Raw genomic sequence first — 9,478 nt, 5'->3', positions numbered from 1 at the left:
CCTGCTGTGGGCCTACCCTGTTTGGCTGAGTATTTGCCCACGAGGGAATAAATAATTTGGGGGTTTCTACTGGGAAACTTATTAGGAATATTCTTTTTTCTCTCTTTATGCACACTGACTCTTCTAAAGATCTTTCGCGCTAAGAGTCTGCTTTCTTTGTCTTTATGCAGCAGATGCAGGAAGCCATTTTAGATCATGTACCTATTAGTAATTTGGGGTCTCTTGGTGCCCTGGGTCATGCACTAACAATATGAGTTACATGGATTAATTTTTCTGCTATAAAGCCAACTCTTGGGGCTTCCCTGGTGGTATAAGGGGTTAAGACATAGTGCTATAAAGCTATTCGCAGCCACTGCAGCTGAGTTGTCTCCCTGGCCAGGGAGCTACCCACATGGTGCAGCAGACCTCTCCTGAATTGCCCGCTGCTCCCCTCAGCAGTGTATTTCAGTCAGTGCCTGTTTTGTTCTCCACTCTGTCTCTGGTGAATCCTCTCACCCCCCACACCTCTGGCTTGTACCCCAGTCCTTGTGTGCAAAAATAAATAAATCTTTAAAAAAAAAAAAAAACTTCACTTCTTCTCTCTCTCTCTCTCTCTCTCTCTCTCTCTCTCTCTCTCTCTTTCTTTCTTTCACATTATTTTTCATTTTGTACAATGTTTGCTTTCTTTTCTCAGGTGTAGTCTCCATAGAATTTTCACCACCAGTTCACCTGTGCACCATAACCATAGTTCCTTGTGCTCTTCCCTCTCTTGTTTTGATCCTTGTCCTTGCCCCTCCCCTGCAGAATGTCTCTGATTCACAGTTTTCTGTTTATTTTTACTTTGTTTTGTTATGTTTTGTATTGTTATTTTTACCCCTGATGCCTTATTTGGTTCTCCTATATTCCTCCTATAAGTGAAACTATCAGATAATGTTCTTTTTCCTTCTGACTTATTTCACTGAGCATAATTCCTTCTAGCTCCATCCATGTTGCTGCAAATGGCATTAGTTTATCTCTTTTGATTGCTGAATAATATTCCATTGTGTATATGTACCACATCTTCTTGATCCAGTCATCTATTTTTGGGCATTTGGGTTGTTTCCAGGTTTTGCCTATTATAAATAGCACTGCAATAAACATAGGGGTGCAAGTGTTCTTTTGAATTAGCGTTGTTGTGTTCTTTGGGTAGATCCCTAGTCAACTCTTCACTTGTAACTCTCTGCTGTATGTTTCTTCTAGCTGCTGATGGTCACCTGCCATACTGGCAGCAGGTTGTCTGAGCTGGTAAACACAGACAGCGAGGTACGAGAAATTGCAAGCCAGTAAGAGAAGAGTGCCCCAAGGCCTGTTTGAACTGGTGGACTAAATCATGGGCTGGTGAGCCTTGTCCCAACATCATGTCCAAACAATTTGGCCACCGCATGACCATAAGGCACCATACTGGATGAGAAGTGTTAGATCCTGACTTGCGATTATATCAGTTTCCTGGAGGGGGTAGCCTGAGAGCTTGCATTTGCAGTTGAAATGTAATCTGTAGCAATTATTAGTCTCTCAGAGATTTGTGGTAACTTGAAACTTAAAGATCAGGTTAAAATAATGGATAAAGCAAAAAAGGAATTATTTTAGGCAAGAAGGACTTACCAGTTGAATTGTATAGGAGGGCAAAACTGACTCCCCAAAGCATGGCCCCTGGTAAGAGGATAATTTCTTGGCAGGGGGCTCTGAAGGTTGGGGATGATTTGATTTTTGATGTTTATATCTAAATTTCTGTTAGGGTCTTTTCTAGTAAGACCTATTCCACTTATCTCTTCTCAGTGAAGAAGAGAGAAGTACCTTTTCTTTTACCATAGAATGTCCTTGTTCTAGCTAAACTATTTTATGTGGCATCTAAAGTCATGCTGGGTCTCTCTTTCTTGTTTCTTTCCAATGTAGTTTTTTCTTCTCTTATCAGTGTAGTGGTTTTTAGATTATTTGTCATCTTAGAAGAGCCTCCAGAGTTATGGGATGATTTCCTTTGCATCCCCGTAATTAAATTGGGACTTTTACTGCTAAAAGAAACTGAAGTTGCAACTCTATTTCAAATCTGTTTCTTTTTTTTCATTATTTAAGTAATTTCTCAAATCTCACAGAAAATTAAGGTTTGACTAAGTTTAATAATAGTAATTCTTTGAACATCTAGATTGTACTCTAAAATTATTGATATTTTAGATTTACTTTTGGCTCCTTATCGAAAGGGAAAAAATTTAATGTCTGTTAGTAACATATGTCCTGTCACCAAAAAGTGTTCTAGAAATTATGAAGGTTATGATAGGAAGCTAGGAAGGAAGGAGCCCTATACATTCCTATACCTGTACCTGTATAAGAATCCACACACACACACACACAGAGCACAGGCTGCACGTACACACTGTGTGACTAATGATCTGTTTTCCTTAAACTAAACCTCTTGCTTGAAAACTGAGAATCCTGCCTTGATGATGCCTGAATGAGGCCCAGACATTGATGCCATCTGATATACCAGGGTCAAGATAACCAGGAGGCTGATAACAAACTCAGGGGCTGAATGTGACGAATACCAAGAATATCAACTATTGTTACAGGGCAGGAAGAGGGGTACCTGAGAACCCCCAAACCTGCCTGCTCTAAGTAGGTTCTGCCATCTGCCGCATCAACACAAAACATATGAGACTTTAATGGAAAGGAACTTTAATACAAGTAGTAAACAATACAGAAAAAAACAAAGAATATAATTTCTAAATCAAGCGCCCAAAGTTACCTGCTCCTCGTGGGTAAAAGTCCAGCCAAATGGGACTGGCCCAGAGCAAGGCCCGAAAGCCTGTCCCAAGTCTAAAGCACCTCCCAGTGGGGACCCACAGAAAAGGATCAGATACCAGACAAGTCTGGGAGGAAATGAGCAAAATCAAAATCAAGGTAAAAACTGCCATTCTTAACCTCTTCACAGTCTCTCACCCACATCTGTGTCACCCAGTCCATGACCAAAAGGCAAGTGCAGTTTCTTGACATGTCTCTCTGCTCCATGTGCCTCCTCCAGGGCTCCTTCTGGCTCCATCCTGCTTCCTTCCTCCTCAGTCTCCTCTCCAGCTTCTTCTTTCCCTGCTCAGCTCCACTCTTCTTTGGGTGGGGCAGGGAACCTGGAACTTCCCCTTTTCCTGGGGACCACCCTGTTACTCTATGAGGGGCTGTTCACTTTTGAATTTTTTTTTTAAAGAGTTATTTTTAGGGCCTCCCCTGGTGTCGCATGCGGTTGAGCGCTGCGCTGTGAGGCTGTCCGCAGCCTCTGCAGTGCCAGTTCCATCCCGGCCAGCCAGCGAGAATCCCACATGGTGAGCAGACCTCTCCTGTCTTGCCCGCTGCTCCCCTCAGCAGTGTATTTCGTCAGTCTGCCTGTTCTGTTCCCTGCTCTGTCTCTGGTGAATCCTCTCACCCTCCTGCACCTCTGGCCTGTACTCCGGTTCTTGTATAAAATAAATAAATAAATCTTCAAAAAAATTTATTTTTATTTATGCATATAGGAACTGGGGTGTAGGCCAGAAGTACTGAGGTGAGCAGATTCACCAGAGACAGAGTGGGGAGCACAATGGATCTACTGAAATACACTGCTGAGGGGAGCAGCGGGGGAGATAGGAGAGGTCTGCAGCACCATGTGGGTTAACTCCCTGGCTGGGATCAAACTCTGATAGCTTGGTAATGCTGACACTTAACCCCTTGCACCACCAGGGAGACCCTGCTTTTGACTTTATTTGTTTAACTCACTATAAAAAGGCCAACTTGAGATGAGATGGCAGAATGTTCTTTCTGTTTTTTCAGATTAGTGGCCAGTGATCTGAAAAATAAAAAGAGCTTATAGATTCAATTCCTGGCCTCCCCCTGACCCTGGCCTCCCTGGTGGCGCAGTGGGTTGAGCACAGCGCTGTGAAGTTGTCCGCATCCTCTGCAGCTCTGATTCGATTCCTGGCTGGCCAGGGAGATTCCCACATGGCACAGCAGACCTCTCCTGTTAGCCTGCTGCTCCCCTCAGCAGTGTACTTCTGTCAGTCTGACTGTTCTGCTCCCCGCTCTGTCTCTGGTGACTTCTCTCATCCTCCCGTGCCTTTGGCCTGTACCCCAGTGCTTATATAAAGAAATAAATCTTTAGAAAAAGAGAGAGAGATTCAATTCCTGTCACTGTTTATTGGCTTTTTGGTAATTAGAGGCAGCAGAACCCAGGATATTCCCAGGAACAGTTACATGTAAGTCTTCTAAACTAAAGGGATGATGGTGTAACCATTATCCTAATATCTTAATCTAGAAATTAAAAAGCTAAGATGGAATAACTCTGCATAAAATGATCTAAGACTTGGGTATGAGAAAAAGGGAATACATAGGGAATGCATTGTTTTTTGTTTGAAAGTCTTATAAAAGATTGTGTGTCAAGATGAAACTATTAGCGTGAGACTGAGGAACCAAAAACTTTTGTTAAGGGGTGCATGCTTTAAAAGCCATCCATGCGCACAAAAGAAAAGGAAACAGGCAATTAATGTGAATGATTTTTAATAGAATTTGGGTGTTTGGGGGTGGGGAGAGAGAGAGAGAGAAACTTTATGGGCAAATGCCCAGCCAAAAAGGCTTGGCCAGGATTAGGGCTGCTATGACCCAAAAACCCGCAAGTCTAAGTTACCTTCCGGCCAGAAACTGCAAGAAAAGGGTTAGGCAACTTCCAGAGAGCTTGAACAGAAGGAAAAACTCAAAATTCAAAATACACTACACAATGCACCATGAAGTGAAGATAACGGCTGCCACTGTCTCTACCAAGGGCCCAGAGCAGCCTACCCATGTCTGGTTCCCATTTGTCTCTTCCAAGTGTCTCTCTGTGTGCCTCCCTTCCACATGTCTGCTCCAGTAGTACCAGGATACAAGCAGAAGCTGGAAAAGCAAGAGTGTCTGAGCTCTTGTTCAGCTGTAAGCCAAGCATGCCCACATAACTCCACCCTTAGTTCCCAGCAGGAAGTCATGCTCAAGGCACGTTGAAAAGTTCTAATTCTCAGCACCTGAGACCCCTTCAATGGACACAGGGGTGAGGTCTGTAAAGAATTCAGGAGGTGAAGTGCTTCTCTAACAAAACTGGTAGTTGCTGGAATGGAATGATGTAAGAAATGGGAAAGCAGGACCTCCCTGGTAGCGCAGGGGTTTAAGTCTCAGCGCTATCAAGCTATCTCCAGCCACTGCAGCATGAGTTCAATCCCCAGCCAGGGAGCTAATCTTACATGGCACAGCAGACCTCTCCTGTCTCACCTGCTGTCCCCCTCCTTTAAAAAAAGAAAAAGAAATGGAAAAGCAAAAGAAAATGTTGAAGGTCTGAGTGAGCTATCTTAAGAAAAGGAATTGCATGTAGTCAAATGATTTGTTATAAGGGGTTATAAGCTTTAATATCAGTATATTTAAATGTGAAACCAACCAAATTTTTTTTAAATCTACTAAAAGGACAAAAGTATTCTTAAGTTGCTCTTACTAACTTTTAATAATAAATCAGAGATTGTTTAGGTAATCTGAATATCTTGGTGTTCTTTTACCTTCAGATTTGGTTAACTGAGTGAAATCAAATCCTGTCAGCTTTTCTGAGCCTTGTCAGATATATAAGTCTGCTCTTGAGGCCTCCCTGGTGGCGCAAGGGTTAAGACAAACCTATGAAGGGCCTCCCTGTTGGCGCAAGGGGCAGTGGTTGAGTGCTGGGTTGTGAAGCTGCCTGCAGCCTCTGCAGTGCCAGTTCAATGCCCGGCCACCGCAAGGGTCCCACATGGTGTGCAGACCTCTCCTGCTGTGCCTGCTGCTCCCCACAGCAGTGTACTTCGTCAGTCTGCCTGTTCTGTTCTCCGCTCTGACTCTGGTGACTTTTCTCACCCTCCCCTGCTTTTGGCTGTACCCCAGTGCTTGTATAAATAAATAAATAAAAATCTAAAAAAAAAAAAAAAGACAAACCTATGAAGCAATCCGCAGGCACTGCAACACGAGTTCGATTCCTGGCCAGCCAGGGAGCAACCCAGCCGTGCCCGCTGCTCCCCTCAGCAGTGTGTTTCAGTCAGTCTGTCTATTCTGTTCTCCACTCTGTCTCTGGTGAATCTTCTCACCCCCCACATCTCTGGCCTGTACCCTAGCTCTTGTAGGCATAAATAAATCTTTAAAAAAAAAAAAAGCTGCTCTTGAGAATCTTTATTTGTCATTCTGGGAAATTAAGTATTTTATAAAAACCTGTTATGTTTGTTAAACCTGTGACAAAACTTCCCTCTTATCAAGATTATGAAGTAGTTAAAGTCTTTGCTTAATTAAAGAAAAAATATTGGAGGTGTTGGTGGATGCCTAAGATGTTTTATCAAATTGTTCTCCTTGTGGAAAGAAATGGTAAAACAAATGGGGCCAATTTGGGTAAAATGAAGCTACCTGGGAGGCATTGTGATGGAGAAAAATTGTTATACCTTTTTTGCATGTATGGGAATTAATAGGTGGTTCTAAAATATAAACTTCTTAAATATAAAACTTCTAAATATAAAACTTCTAAAATATAAAACTTCTTTTTTTTAAAAGATTTATTGATTGATACATACATGCATACAAGCACTGGGTACATCAGAGGCGCGGGAGGGTGAGAGAATTCACCAGAGCCAGAGCAGGGAGCAGAGCGGGCAGAACGACCGAAGTACACTGCTGAGGGGAGCAGCGGGCGGCAGGAGAGGTCTGCGCGCCATGTGGGACCCTCCTCCGGTGGCTGGAGAGCAGCCGGGGATCGAACCGATGCTGCAGAGGCTGCGGGCAGCTTCGCAACCCAGCGCTCAACCACTGCGCCACCGGGGAGGCCCAATACAAAACTTCTTAAAACTTACTATGTTCTGGTATAATATTATTGGTCAATTCTGATTATTCTAAAATATGTGTGTCAAAATGAGTAAACATCTTATCAATTGCTTTATAATGAGATTTTAATTTGGTAACTTTTAAGTCTTTTGCTACTTACAGAGTTTACTTACAAAACTATATTCAGGGCCTCCCCGGTGGCGCAGCAGTTGAACGCTGGGTTGCAAAGCTTCCCGCAGCCTCTGCAGCGCCGGTTCGATCCCCGGCTGCTCCCCGGCCACCGGAGGAGGGTCCCACATGGCGCGCAGACCTCTCCTGCCGCCCGCTGCTCCCCTCAGCAGTGCACTTCGGTCTTTCTGCCAGCTCTGCTCTCCCCTCTGGCTCTGGTGAATTCTCTCACCCTCCCGTGCTTCTGACTGTGCCCAGTGCTTGTATAAATAAATAAATAAATAAATCTTTAAAAATAAATAATCCCATAATCATATTCATATACACTTAAAAAAAAAAACTATATTCAGAAAAAAATCACAGGAAAAGGATAGACAGTACCCTGGCAATATAAGTTTATTATAGATTTGAGAAAATGAAAATTGGTAACAGAATATTGAGGTTACATGGGACTATATAAGTTGAGAAAGAGTAATATAAATGTTATGATATTTGAAATGTTAGTTTATAATGCTTTGCCTTTTGTTTCCAGGAAACTTCTGTTTGGGCTTTATTATGATCTGCAGCAGTGGTAAGATGCATTGATTTCATGAGCAAAGCTAAAATATTTGCTTATCTCTCCCCCACTCCAAAATGTGAACTTCTAGTAAGCATTCGTATTTCTTGTAGCAATGTGTTTATTTGCATAAATCCATTAAGACTCCCTTCTCCTCTTTAGTGGAATGTTGGAAGACTGAGAATTTGATAGTAAGGTTGCATTTGAGATCAGACTGCTTGCAGGAATCCACAGATGTTTCAGGCTTCAAGAAAAAGACAGCCTGATATCTTGCCTTCAGAATTTCATGTCAAGAAAAGGGTAGGAAAGTCACCCCTTGATAGATCCAGAGACCCCAGTATATTCTGGAAACTGAAGGAGAGGAATTCACCCAAAAATAGATAGATCCAGAGACCCCAGTACATTCTGGAACCTAAAGGAGAGGAATTTACCCAAAGATTCAGGTAATCCAGACAAAGTCTAATAGTAAGACCTTGGCGTCGTCCTCTGCCATGAAAGGTTGATTATTAAGAGCCCAATCTGAGATCCTTGCAAAAATCTCAACAAAGCAGATTTTTTTTTTTAAGATTTATTGATTTATTTATTTATACAAGCACAGGGTACAGTCATAAGCGCGGGAGGGTGAGAGAATTCACCAGAGCCAGAGCGGGGAGCAGAGCAGGCAGAAGGACTGAAGTACACTGCTGAGGGGAGCAGCGGGAGGCAGGAGAGGTCTGCGCGCCATGTGGGACCCTCCTCTGGTGGCCGGGGAGCAGCCGGGGATGGAACCAGCGCTGCAGAGGCTGTGGGCAGCTTCGCAACCCAGCGCTCAACCGCTGCACCACCGGGGAGGCCCCAAAGCAGATTTTTAAAAAACATTTATTTATTTATGCATACAAGAGCTGGGGTACAGGCCAGAGATGGGGGCGGTGAGAGGATTCACCAGAGACAGAGTGGAGAACAGAACAGAACAGACAGACTGACTGAAACACACTGTTGAGGGGAGCAGCGGGCAAGGCAGGAGAGGTCTGTTTCGCCATGTGGGTTGCTCCCTGGCCTGTCGGGAATCGAACTCGTCCTGCAGAGGCTGGGGATTGCTTCATAGGGCGGTGCTTAACCCCCTGCAGCCACCAGGGAGGCCCAACAAGGCAAATTTTAATTAAAAGAACTTAGTTATATTTTGTTCTTATTGTGTTCAAAAGAAAGAGACCAAGTTTACTAAAACTATAGTTATCTTGCAAATGAATTTTTTGTTTTATTTATTTATTTATTTATTTATTTATTTATTTATTTATTTATTTATACAAGCACTGGCTACAGTCATAAGCGCGGGAGGGTGAGAGAATTCACCAGAGCCAGAGTGGGGAGCAGAGCAGGCAGAAGGACTAAAGTACACTGCTGAGGGGAGCAGCAGGCGGCAGGAGAGGTCTGCACACCATGTGGGACCCACTTCCGGTGGCTGGGGAGCAGCCAGGGATCGAACTGGTGCTGAAGAGGCTGCAGGAAGCTTCGCAACCCAGTGCTCAACCGCTGCGCCACCGGGGAGTGCAAATGAATTTTACTGTAACTATTATGTATAGCTGGAATGATGTGGAGAAAACATGCTTCACTAATACTTTTTTGGATATCAATTCCTGGCCCTCTGAATTATTTTTGGTGTTTTTGTTTTTACCTATAAATTGGAGTGGATCCCAAATTTTTAAACGTATGGCTCTCAGAGCTCTCCTGACTAAAAAGGAAGGGAATGGAGGTATCACACTCACAGATTTCAAACTATACTACAAAGCCATAATAATCAAAACTGCATGGTACTGGAACAAGAACAGACACAGACCAATGGAATCAAATAGAAAACCCAGAAATAAACCCACAGATTTATGGACAACTAATCTTTGACAAAGGAGCATAGAATATGCAATGGAACAAAGAAAGTCTGTTTAATAAATGGTG

The sequence above is a fragment of the Talpa occidentalis genome, unplaced genomic scaffold (genome assembly GCF_014898055.3).
Source record: "Talpa occidentalis isolate TD23 unplaced genomic scaffold, MPIMG_talOcc4v2.1 talOcc4.2, whole genome shotgun sequence".
NCBI lineage: Eukaryota > Metazoa > Chordata > Mammalia > Eulipotyphla > Talpidae > Talpa > Talpa occidentalis.
The sequence above is the reverse complement of the archived record's forward strand: the minus strand, read 5'-3'. Positions refer to the sequence as shown.